This window comes from Pelodiscus sinensis, chromosome 2, assembly GCF_049634645.1.
Source record: "Pelodiscus sinensis isolate JC-2024 chromosome 2, ASM4963464v1, whole genome shotgun sequence".
NCBI lineage: Eukaryota > Metazoa > Chordata > Testudines > Trionychidae > Pelodiscus > Pelodiscus sinensis.
This window is the reverse complement of record NC_134712.1, coordinates 32,443,836-32,456,637: the sequence shown is the minus strand read 5'-3', so window position 1 is coordinate 32,456,637 and position 12,802 is coordinate 32,443,836.

Genomic DNA, 12,802 nt, shown 5'->3' with positions numbered 1-12,802 from the left:
CGCCGAACTGGTTCCCGACGGATCGGTAGCTGTCCGGCGTGGAGAGCTTCCAGAGGGCGATGGCCACCCGCTTCTGGAGGGGGATGGCGGGCCTCATGCGAGTGTCCCTTCTTTGCAGGGCAGGGGCGAGCCACTCGCAGAGCTCCAGGAAGGTGTCCCTCCTCATCCTAAAGTTCTGGGTCCACTGTCGGTCGTCCCAGTGCTCCAGGACGATGCGGTCCCACCAGTCGCTGCTGGTGTCCAGACGCCAGATGCGGCGGGGCACGCCGGTGCCGGGGCGCCGCCGCGGCTCCTCCACGGCCCCCAGGACGGCCAGGCGGAGAGGCAGGGGGCTGACGTTCCCCAGGTGGTGCCAGGCAGCCTCGAGCCATTGGTGGCAGGCTTGCAGCAGCAAGTCCAGAACGTGCACCAGAAGGTGCAGGGCGAGCCGTGGCTCCATGTTGCCACCTGCGGCGGTCCCCCCCGAAGGGAAGCACCGACACAGACGGGCACAGAGACCGATGCTTTGCTGTCCCTCGGCGAGGTTGGCAAGCAAGCAGGGAAAGCTGAGAACCGGCTGTCCAGGGGGGTCCCTTTAAGCACGAGCCTCAGATAGCCTCAGACAGCAGCCACACAAAGCAACTGCTGACCTGATGCCCTGCCAGAACCGGTTTCAGCTGCCCTTAAATGCCCCCCTGCGTCCAATCAGTGTGGACGCGCTAGTTCGAACTAGCAAAACGCTAGTTCGAACTAGTTTTTAGTTCTAGATGCGCTAGTTCGAACTAGCTTAGTTCGAATTAACTAATTCGAACTAAGTTAGTTCGAACTAGCGCTGTAGTGTAGACGTACCCCAAGAGAGGCTGGACACCATGTACCTGTGGAATAATATCTCTTTATATGAAAAGTTTTTCCTGATGGGTGATAGAATGACATCTTCCAGATATTGTCCACAAAGCCTCTGTCAACAAAGAGCATCTAGACTTCATTACGCAGATCAACAAAGCGATCTGTTTTGTCGACAAAGAGCATCCAGACTGCCAGACGCTCTGTCGACAAAAGGCGGCATCCAGAACTGCTTCTGGCAGGTCACAGGGGCAGCATGTACTTCCTAGTGCTGCTTCCTGCTCTTTGCAGAGACATGTGCTTAAAGGGACCCCCCTGAACAGCCATTGCACTGCTCTGCAGCAAAGGTTTTGCAGTGCTTGCTGTGAGTGCCCCGCTTCCTGGGACTCCACAGCAGTTTGTTTTGTTTTTGGAGATTTTTTCTGATTTAGATCCCTTTTTTTGCCATGGAACCAGAGCTGCCCCTGAGCAGGCGATGGCCCCACTCCATAGTGCTTTGAGTGCTGCTGCAACTGCATGAGACCTTCATGCTTTAATGCCTGGTCCTGTTTCTGAAGCCAGCCTGGAGCCCCTCCTTCAGGATGCAGAAGCACTGTTCTTGTCACCAAACTTTCTCCAGGAGAGGCGATTTTGGAGGCTGGAGACAAGTACAGACTGGTAGGACCGGCTCGTAATGGAGCAGTGGGATGACCAGGCTTGGCTCTAAAACTTCTGGATGAGGAAGCCCACCTTCCATGAGCTCTGTACCTGGCTCGCCCCCGCCCTGCAATGACAGGACACCCACCTGAGCCCTGCCATCCCACTGGAGTAAAGGGTAGCTATTGCCCTCTGGAAGCTGGCCACTCCTGACAGCTACTGGTCAGTGGGACACCAGTTTGGTGTGGGGAGGTGGTGGAGTTCCTGGGCTCACTCCACCTTACTGCTGGGAGCAATCACTCAGGGGGGACTCCTGGGGTTTTGGGGGACCTCCCAAGGACTTGGGCAACCCCTCTAACTTCCTATTCCGTGTGTTTGTTTGTGTCTATTTCTGCAGGTGGTGAGGGCCATCAACTCAGAACTACTGAACAGGATGTCCGCCTCGGAGAGCTCTAGACACCATCATGGCAGGTTTTGTTGGGCTGGGATTCCCAAACTGCGGAGGAGCACTTGATGGAACACACATTCCCATCCATACACTGCCCCATCGAGCAGCCCGTTATATTCAGAAAAGGGTACTTCTCCATTATACTGCAAGCCCTGGCTGACCACCATAGACTATTCACGGACATTTGTGTGCGGTGGTTGGGCCGGGCACATGATGCACCTTTACCAAAGGCTGCAGGCTGGAACCTTCACCCCCAGTGAAACTTTGCTGTTGGGGACGTGGCGATGCTGGTGTGCATTGTGGCCTATGCAGCGTACCCCCTCATGCCCTGGCTGATGAAGCCATACACTGACCATCTGAACCCGAGCAGGGAACTCTTTAACGCGCACCTGACACATGCACATTTACAGGTGGAATGCCTGTTTGGTCAGCTGAAGGGAAGGTTTAGGTGCCTGTTCACTCACCTCGACATGGGGGAACACAATATCCCAGAGGTTATTGGCTGTATGTTGCGTCCTCCACAACCTGGTGAAGAGCAAAGGGGAGGCCTTCCTTCCAGGCTGGGGGCCAATGGCTGAAGTGGAGGGGAGGCAGTTTGCGCAGCCTCGGACAGCTGCCATTCGCCAAGCCCATCAGGTGGGAGTCTGCATCCAAGAGGCCCTGCGTGAGCCTCCTCCCTTGTCCTTTCCACCATGGTGTCCTCCATTCTCATCGTGGTGCCCTCCATTTTCTCCATGGTCTCGACATGCCTCCTCAGGAGGTCATTGTAGGCCTGCCAATGCCTGCAGGTGCAGTGGGACCGGGTGGGTGGTGGCACAGGTGTTGCCTGGTGTTCAGCAGCAGCAGGTCCAGCTGTGGAGAAGAGGGAGAACTGATCAGTGTTAGGAATTCACACACTGTGATTCAGTCCTTACAACAAGGGTGGGAATGTTGTTACTGCAAGGCCACGTCTGGCCCTGCCATCCACCCCTGGCTCACAGGGGCCCCGTTATGGCTAGGGCAACATCTGCCTCCACCCCCAACATCCCCCATCCTCTCTACCATGGTCGTACAGGCCAGGGAAGTGTGCAGCCACAGTGAGTCACAAGATGTAGGACAGGAGCCTAGAGCACCTTGGGTCTCCCAGGGCCTCCACCCACATACCCACCGCCTGCCCGTCTGCTTGCACATGCACAGAGAGATGCAAGCTGTCCAGGAAGACCAACACTTCTGCAGATTGCTCTGCATCCTCTCTGCTCCCACCTCCCCCATTCTGTGTCTGTGACTCTGACTGCACTCACCTGATGTTCCCTTGCCAGCATCGGAAGATGCTGGTGAAGCCTCCTGGGTCTTAGGGTCAGGGTCAGGGTTTCTGTGGTGTGCTCCTCTTTCTCCTCGTCTTCTCGTGGAACCTCCTTCTGGCACTGCTGCACTGGTATGTGCAAGCCTGTCTGCACAAGCACGAGGGCACACATTGGTTCCCAACCACCCAGGATGCGGTCGAGCTCCTGATAGTAGGCACAGTGCATTGGGGCTGCACCTGAGGTGGAGCTGCTCTCTCAGGTCTTGAGGTAGCCCTCCCTGAGCTCCCTGACTTTGGCCCATACTTGCTGCAATGTCCTGGGGTGGTGTCCTCTTTGTGCCAGCCCCTGAGCCATGCATCCATATATATTCGCATTTCTGCAGCGGGTGTGCAGGGCCTGGAGCACTTCCTCCTCCCCCCAAAGTTCTATCAGGGTCAGGACCTCTGGCCCTGACCAGTCTGGAGCTCTCTTTTTCTCTGTTGAGTGCACCCAAGATGGATCCTTCGAAGGTCTTGGGGGTCTTGGGGATCTTGTGCTTCGCACATGGCCATGTGGCAGGGAGGTAGGGAGAGCTGCATGCTGATAGTGTCGCTCTGTGTCCAGCTTCCTGTCAGAATGGCTGCCCAGGGTGTCTGTGCCTTTAAAACATGGCTACAGACAGGAACAATAGAGGTTTTCCCTGAAGAAGGACTGTCCAGCAGGGGTTTTCCTTGGAGGTCTTTATTTGTCGACAAAAGAAACACCTACATCCACACTGCCCTTTTTGTCAACAGAACTCAGTTGACAAAGGTGTTATTCCTCGTAAAATGAGGTTTACCATCATCGACAAAACTGCCGCGTTCTGTCGATTTACTGTCAACAGAACGCAGCAGCAGTGTAGATGCAGGTATAGTCTTGTTGACTATACCCTGTAGTCAAGATACACCTTCATGTTCTTTTGCCGCAAAAGTGAAAGCAGCTGAAGAGTGGGGTTTGGCGAGCACAGAAAAAAAAGGGGTGGGGTGGGCACGGTGATGTGAAATAAAGACTCCTCTGGCTTTGAGTCCCTTTCTATCAACAAGCCTTTCTGGGCTTGGCAACATTCAATTTTTATTTTTTTAATCATTTTAACAGATAATATCAGTGTTCATTATTATATACATTTTCACAGTTACAGGTACTTGTGTAGGGGGTATCAGATGATAATTTAATGACTGTAGATGTTGAGATGTTACAGTGTTATTACCATTGAAACAAAAATAGTCAACATCACCAGTCAAAATAGAGAGTAAATATCCTTTGATCAAATTTAAGTCCTTAAGCATCAATTTTCTTTCTTTGTAGATTAGAAAATTTTTAGCATCCATGGAAATAACCTTTGTTAATTTGTATGTGCACAGTGAACTTGGCATTTGCTGAGCATATTAACAGAAATCAAATCCTGCCAAGCCTAGCAGTCTCCATCTATACAGGCCTCTATCAGATGGGTTTGCTGTTCCTGTGTTACATAATAGCACTTCAGAACAAGAGGAAACCACAGTTTGTACCTGAGCCTGTATAGAATTATCGTCTGTCCCCCGTCTTAATTTCTAGCCACGTTTTTCTTCCATAGTGACATCTCATTCAACAGACCTTGAGACAAGTAAAATCTTTCTATTTGTTTTATTATTTGCTCTGGTGTCTAGTATTATATCAAGAAACACAGACCAGATCAGCTTGAAGAAGTCTTTCAGTCATTTTGCTCAATGACCCTGCACCCCAATCCTTTGCCTCAACCCTGAGCCCTCTCCCACATCCCAACCCCTTGCTACCACTCCCACCACATACTATGTATGTGCAGAATCATAGAATTATAAAACACTAGAACTGGATGGGACCTCAAGAGGTCATTGAGTCCAGTCCCCTGCCCTCATGGTGGGACCCAATACCATCTAGACCATCCCTGATAGGTGTCTGTCTAACCTGCTCTTAAATATCCCCAGGGACGGAGATTCCACAACCTCCCTGGGCAACTTATGCCAGTTAGGAAGTTTTTCCTAATAGTCAATCTAAACCTCCCTTGCTGTAGTTTATGCCCAATGCTTCCTGTCCTATCCTCAGAGGCCAAGGAGAACAATTTTTCCTCCCTCCTCCTTGTGACACCCTTTTAGATACCTGAAAACTGCTATCAAGTCCCCTCTCAATCTTCTCCTTTCCAAACTAAACAAGCTGAATTCTTTCAGTGTTCCTTCATAGGTCATGTTCTCTAGAGCTTTAATCATTCTGGCTGCTCTTCTCTCGACCTTTTCCAGTTTCTCCACATCTCACTTGAAATCTCTCCAGAACAGGACCAACAGTCCAATTGAGGCCGAATCAGTGCAGAGTAAAGTGAAAGAATGACTTCTCGTGTCTTGCTCACAACAATTCTGTTAATGCATCCCAGAATCATGTTTGCTTTTTTTTTGCAACAGCGTCATATTGTTGACTCATATTTAGCTTGTGGTCCACAATGACACCTAGATCCCTTTCTGCAGTACTCCTTCCTAGACAGTCACTTCCCATTCTGTATGTGTGAAACTGATTGTTCTTTCTCAAGTGGAGTACTTCGCATTTGTCCTTATTAAACTTCATCCTATTTAACTCAGACCATTTCTCCAGTTTGTCCAGATGATTTTGAATTATGACCTTATCCTCCAAAGAAGTTGCAACCCCCCCAGCTTCATATTACCAGTAAACTTAATAATGATACTCTCTATGCCAATATCTAAATCGTTGATGAAGATATTGAATAGAACTGGTCCCAAAACCTTGTGGAACCCCACTTGTTATACCCTGCCAGCAGGATTGTGAACCATTAATAACTACTCTCTGAGAATAGTTATCCAGACAGTTATGCACCCACCGTATAGTAGCCCCATCTAAATTGTATTTGCCTCGTTTATTGATAAGAGTATCATGCAAGATCATATCAAATGCCTTACTAAAGCCTAAATATACCTCGTCCACTGCTTCTCCCTTATCCACAAGCCTCATTATCCTATCGAAAAAAGCTATCTGATTGGTTTGACATGATTTGTTCTTTACAAATCGATGCTGGCTGTTACCTATCACCTTATTATCTTCCAGGTGTTTGCAGATGAATTCCTTAATGACTTACTCCATTATCTTTCCTGGCACAGAAGTTAAACTGAGTGGTCTGTAGTTTCATGAATTGTTTTTATTTCCCTTTTTATAGATGTGTACTATATTTGCCCTTTTCAGTCTTCTGGAATCTCTCCTGACTTCCATGATTTTCCAAACATGACACCTAAAGTCTCAGATACCTTCTCTATCAACTTCTTGAGTATGCTAGGATGCATTTCATCAGGCCCTGGTGACTTGCAGACATCTAACTTTTCTATGTGATTTTTAACTTGTTCTTTTTTTATTTTAACTTCTAAACTTACCCCCTTCTATTAGCATTCACTATGTTAGACATTCCTTCATAATCAGACCTCATGGTGAAGACTGGAACAAAGAAGTCATTAAGCACCTCTGCCATTTCCAAGTTTCTTGTTACTGTTTCTCCCTCCTCACTAAGCATTAGGCCCACCCTGTCCTTGGACTTCCTCTTTGCTTCTAATATATTTATAGAATGTCTTTTTGTTTCCCCTTATATCTGTAGCTAGTTTGAGTTCGTTTTATGCCTTTGCCTTTCTAATCTTGTCCCTGCATAGTTGTATTGTTTGCTTATAGTCATCCTTTTTAATTTGTCCTTGTTTCCATGTTTTATATGACTTTTTTTTTAGATCATGCAAGATCTCCTGATTAAGCCAAAGTGGCCTTTTGCCATATTTCTTTCCTACACAGTGGAATAGCTTGCTTTTGGGCCCTTAATAATGTTCCTTTGAAAAACTGCTAACTCTCTTCACTTGTTTTTCCCCTTAGTCTTGCTTCCCATGGGACCTTACCTACCAGCTCTGTGAGTTTACCAAAATCTGCCTTCCTGAAATCCATTGTCTCTATTTTGCTGTTCTCCCTTCTACCATTCCTTAGAATAATTAACTCTATGATTTCATGATCACTTTCACCCAAGCTGACTTCCACTTTCAACAAAAGAAAGTCTTTTGTTATGTGATATATCACTTCCATATTGCTGCACATAATGAAAGTCATTCCACAAATGGACATAAAAACTAGAGGGAACATCAGTGGACAGATACATAAATGTGTATCTAGTATTCCAGTTAGTCATTTATTTATTAGGAGAGAACCTGGACCAAGCTGGGCAGCACACACCTTCACAGTCATGGTAGTAACTGAAATACTAGGTTGTGTCACATTTTGCCCTTGGCGTTATGCTGGTTGCTCCTATCTTGGGAGGGAGCTTGGAAAGACTTTTCCCTTTGCTAGATTGGCCAAGGTGAGGTGAGGCGAGGTGAGGCTTTTTTCACTTCCCCACAGTGGAAGTGGATATAGTGGAGGGGGAGCCAAAAATGAAAAGGGGGATTGGGTTTTGATTTTGCAACCATTATGTATGCTTGAGACAGATGATGTCCATTGTAGATGCTTCATAGGAAATGGATATATGGCAATCAGATAAAATGGATTGGAAAAAGATTTGAAGGAAGTATCTTTTAAAAGAGTGCAAATGAGGAGGTTGTCAGAGTTCCGTTCACTAGTACAACATGGAGTCAAATTTACAGCTTCCAATTTATAGCCCTCCTTAACACACATTCATTTTGGGTGGATATCTGTAAATGAGTATGGAATTACTTGCACTGTACACATTTAATCTGCCATGCATGCCCAGACATTTAGGAATAAAGTTGTAGACTAATTAAACCACATCCTGTTTCTGCAGTCTTTCTTCCAGTGTAGTCAGACAATGAAGACTGAATATAGGAAGATAGTGATGGCACTCTGAGATTACTGTCTGCCGTGGGTGTTAGGCTAGATCTAGTTGATAGCATTATTATGTCTGAAATCAATATAATAGACTAGGTGTGTATTTTTATTTAGAAATATGTAATGGCATTGTTACAACACTTGACTATTTTTGCATCAATAAAAATAACCCACCCACAAAGTAATATAATAATAAAAGTAAACAATATTGTTAAATACAATGCACAAAGGCCTTACCAAACAAATGTCTTATAGTGTGGTCTGCAACTTGATTTTGGGTTGAGTGTACAGATACATAAATATGTACCCAATGCAACGTCTCATTTATTTTTTCTCTTATTTATTGTGTTATTTTTTATTTTATAGAATCTCATTTGTTCTTGCTGTTTTCTTATAAAACTAGAGGGAGAGAGAACTATGTAGTCATATCTGTGCTTCTTATCATTTCACATTCTTCGTCTTACTCACAAAACTGATTTGGACTTTTTATAGAATTCTGAACAACTAAGAACACTCTTTCTTGTCTATAAATTGCAAATGGAGTTTAGTCACAAGCTCTTGCTTGTAAGTATAAAAGTTTACATTGTAGTGTATATAAAGGCAGCCGTCTTTTGTGGAATTTAAAAATACGCTAATTTTTATCAAAGGTTTTCCTTTCATGTCCTTTGATTACTAAGCTATATAAGTTAACCAAAAGATAACTAAGCATTAACCCATGCTGCAGTTTTTATCTCCTTTGGCAATCCCATGAGACTTTAGCTAAGTACATTAAATAGAGCATAAATCTTTAAGTTGTTTTCATTAAGTTGCATATTTAGAGTACACATCCCAGTTTATTTGATCAATTGTAAAATATTAGCTGCTGCATTGAAGATTTGTGACGGTTTGTAGCAAGTGAACAAACATTTCTAGAACATACTGAAAATTTGTGCTGGAATGCATGGATAAGTTACAACAATTAGAGCTTGGAAAATTCATGTGTTTTTTTCTTTATGTAACTTGCAAATGTTTGTTTTAAGGACAGTAATAATCAGAGTCAAAGTTTGAAGATAATTCTAGTATTGGAATAATATTTTTCGGTTTGTATTTCTATTAATTTCCACAGTATTCCATTCTTCTGTACTCCTTTAGACAAGGCCAAAACTGGAGAACTAAAGTTATGAAGGGCAGGTGCTGAAGATAGCGGAGATGTAGTTGTTTAGTTCATTTAGAGTACCTTTCTAAACAGGCAAGCTATTCCATGCTCACTCAACATGAGGGCTACGTCTAGACTGGCACGATTTTCCGCAAATGCTTTTAACAGAAAAGTTTTCCATTAAAAGCATTTTCAGAACAGAGCGTCTAGATTGGCACGGACGCTTTTCTGCAAAAGCACTTTTTGCAGAAAAGTGTCCGTGGCCAATCTAGATGCGCTTTTCCGCACAAATGCCCCAAACGCCATTTTCGCGATCGGGGCTTTTTTGCGGAAAACAAATCTCAGCTGTCTACATTGGCCCTTTTGCGCAAAAGTTTTGTGCAAAAGGGACTTTTACCTGAACGGGAGCAGCATAGTATTTCCGCAAAAAGCACTGATTTCTTACAGTAGGAAGTCAGTGCTTTTGCGGAAATTCAAGCGGCCAGTGTAGACAGCTGGCAAGTTTTTCCAGAAAAGCGGCTGATTTTCCAGAAAAACTGGCCAGTCTAGACACAGCCGAGGTGTAGTAATACTTATGCTAGGTACTAATACATTGCATATGCTTCTGAACAGATGGTGTGAATATGACATTTGTGTTGAATGTTTCATTAAATGTTTTCTGGCTTTGGATATACTAAATAATGATATTTCTTCATTCATAGCATCTTCTGTCTGAGAATTTCACTGTGCTTTATAAATGTTAATGGTATAAATGTTAATGAATACAACCTCAGAACACCTCTGAAAAGGTGATACCATCCTTATCCCCAGTTTACAGGTGGAGAAACTCAGGAACAGAGAACTTAGGTGATTCACACAAGCTCACAGACAAAGTCAGCTCCAAAGCTAGGAAGAAAAACAAGGTGCCCTGATTCATAGCAATGCTTTTCAATATTAGACTATCAACTTGCTTCTTGTTTTCAAAGTCTTTTGTGGCTTCTACTTTTGTCAAAGGGGATAGAATATCGTCCATATGTATCTTCATGATCCACCTGCTTGAGGTAAAGACAGCATGTTCTTATCATGTCCTCATACAAGAATGAATTTTAAATTCTTCTCTAAGACCTGATCCTGCAAACCTTGTTCATATGACCAGTTCTTACTCATGTGAGTAATCCCATTGCAGTCTCAGTGAAATCATTGGAGCTATTTTTGTGATTAAGGATTTGCTAAATGGACTTTTTAAAACCTAAATTATTTAATAAATCTCATATTGTGAGGATGTTTTCAAAATGTGTTGTTCTTAACACCTCATTGCCAAGAGAAAGGTTATTACAGTGTTTACCTAGAAGTTGTTCCGGAAATTTCAGCTGCTTAAGAATCTGATAGGTAGCAGCTGCAGAGTCTTGTCAATAGAATACATGTGGGGCATCTTAATTTAAGTTTCAAAAATGTAGGCCAACTTTATCCTGCCAATCTAGTGGAGCTGCATATGTAAAGAAGTCCCTCTCTATTTTGTACAGTAGTAACCCTTAAAACATTTAATTTATGCCTTTGCAACTAGATTTTACTTTGGCATTTATGATGTTCCCTATATTTCTCAATATATAGCAACACACAAATCTAGGAAATCACAGTAATATTATTTCATAAGAAAAACATTCAAATGCAAGATCCGGATGTCCTATTTTGGTTTGAAAATTGAACTCTGCATGTGACAGGAATGTCCCACAAACGGCTCAAACACAAATAATACTGACTTTTAAAAATTGTTAAACTTGGTAGCAACACTTCATAACGTATATAAACATTGCTAAAACTTTACTTTAAAAAGCAACAAACATGATCGTTTTAGTATAAAAAAGAGGAGATCTAGAAATGTGCCAATTTAATTTGACATATATCCTAATCTTAGTTCATCATGACCAAGATCTAACAACTTTCAGTTCCTGGAAGTCTTTAGTACACGATTCAATCCTTTGTATTTCTGCAAGGGACTGCAAGGGGTTGCAGTTCATATTTGTTTTGAATCACAACGATCAATTTTCTTTGCTTTCAAAGGCAAACTGCTCAATAATATTCAACAAATCCCATCCCAGAGTGTTGCACTTCAAGCATTCACTGGAATGATTATATAGACTAGATTTATGATCACTAACACACCATTTGGGAATCAGTAACACATTGTTAAAAACTTGTGTACAACAATCTTTTGTTGGCAATGAAATAGCCCTTTTGTGTTAATATTGGAGCACTGCTTATTTTAAGCATGCCATACATTAAGCAGATGTGAGAGGTTGTCATTCATTGATAAATTATGTGAGTTGATTAGCAATCTGAAATCTGCATGGGACGTCACTATGTTTTTCATGAATACGAAGCCTAAAAAGTGCTCTTTAGATAAAAGACACAACACATGAAAGTAAAGTTGACTGATAACCCTTTCTAAAAGAAGAGCTATTAGTAAGTCCAATTGCTTAGCCATCTAGTAAACACTTGAATAACTCTTGATTACTGTTACCCTACAAAATGACAGTTTGTTCAATGACAGCAGAATGGGGTATGTTGTCTTTACTATGCAGCTCAATTCAATTGAATGAGCCTTTCTTGGCATGATGAGTTGTACAAGTGTTGGCAAAATGTAAAAAAAGTAAAAACCACATGCACTATTTTTTTTATATCCAAAAGCGATTCAAGTTAGGAGAAGAGAGGGAATAGATCAAACTGCTGGAAAAGGGGCCAGTATGGTGGCTGACTCATCACACAGGAATGAGGGGTTTTAAAAGGTCAGCCTGTGTTGAGATCCTCCCCTCTTATTCATGGATCAGGATCGGCAGCATCCACTCTCCTTGCCTATTTTGGTGGTACATATACCAGGTTACCATCTATCTCTGCTGTGAGCATTGAGCTAGTCTCCCTGTTGAGGGGGGCTGGGAAGGAATTTTTTCCTACTCTCCATATTGGCCTTGGTACAGTTGGGTTTTTTTTTTGCCTTCTTCAGAGCAGGTTGATGCGGGCCCTGTTCTTGCAGAACATGATGGGCAGTAAGCCATGTGTTACTACACATTACTTAAGTGTGTAGTGGATGTTCGATGCAGGTACTCTATAAAACTGGGACGGGGCAACCTTTGGGCCACTGTCCCAAAGAAAAATCATTTGGAGGCCAAACACCAAACCAAAAGAAAAACCCTTCACTGGCCTGCCTTTGGAGAAATAAAACAAAAAACAAAAATAAACAAACGTCACATCCTTGGCCCCTAAGAAACAAATAAAAACTCTCATTGACCTTGACCTCGAGAAATTAAAACAAACAAACAAACAACCTAACTCTTACTTGCCTGGCCCTGAGGAACAAAACCAAAAAGAAACAAATCTAGCCAAGCCCTGGAGAAACAAATAAAAATGAAACAGCAAAACAACAAAAAGAAACAAAGCTCATTGGCCTGGCACCCAAGAAACAAACAAAACAAAACAAAACAAAAAACTCAAACTAAAAAGAAATAAACCTCACTGCCCTGGGCCCAGAGGGGTAAAAACCCCTTAAAATCAAAGAAACCCAAAAAGAAACAAATTTCACTAACCTAGCCACCAAGAAACATCAACAAAAGAAACAGACCCACTTAGAGCCATAGGGTCAGATCTGATCCCTGGCTT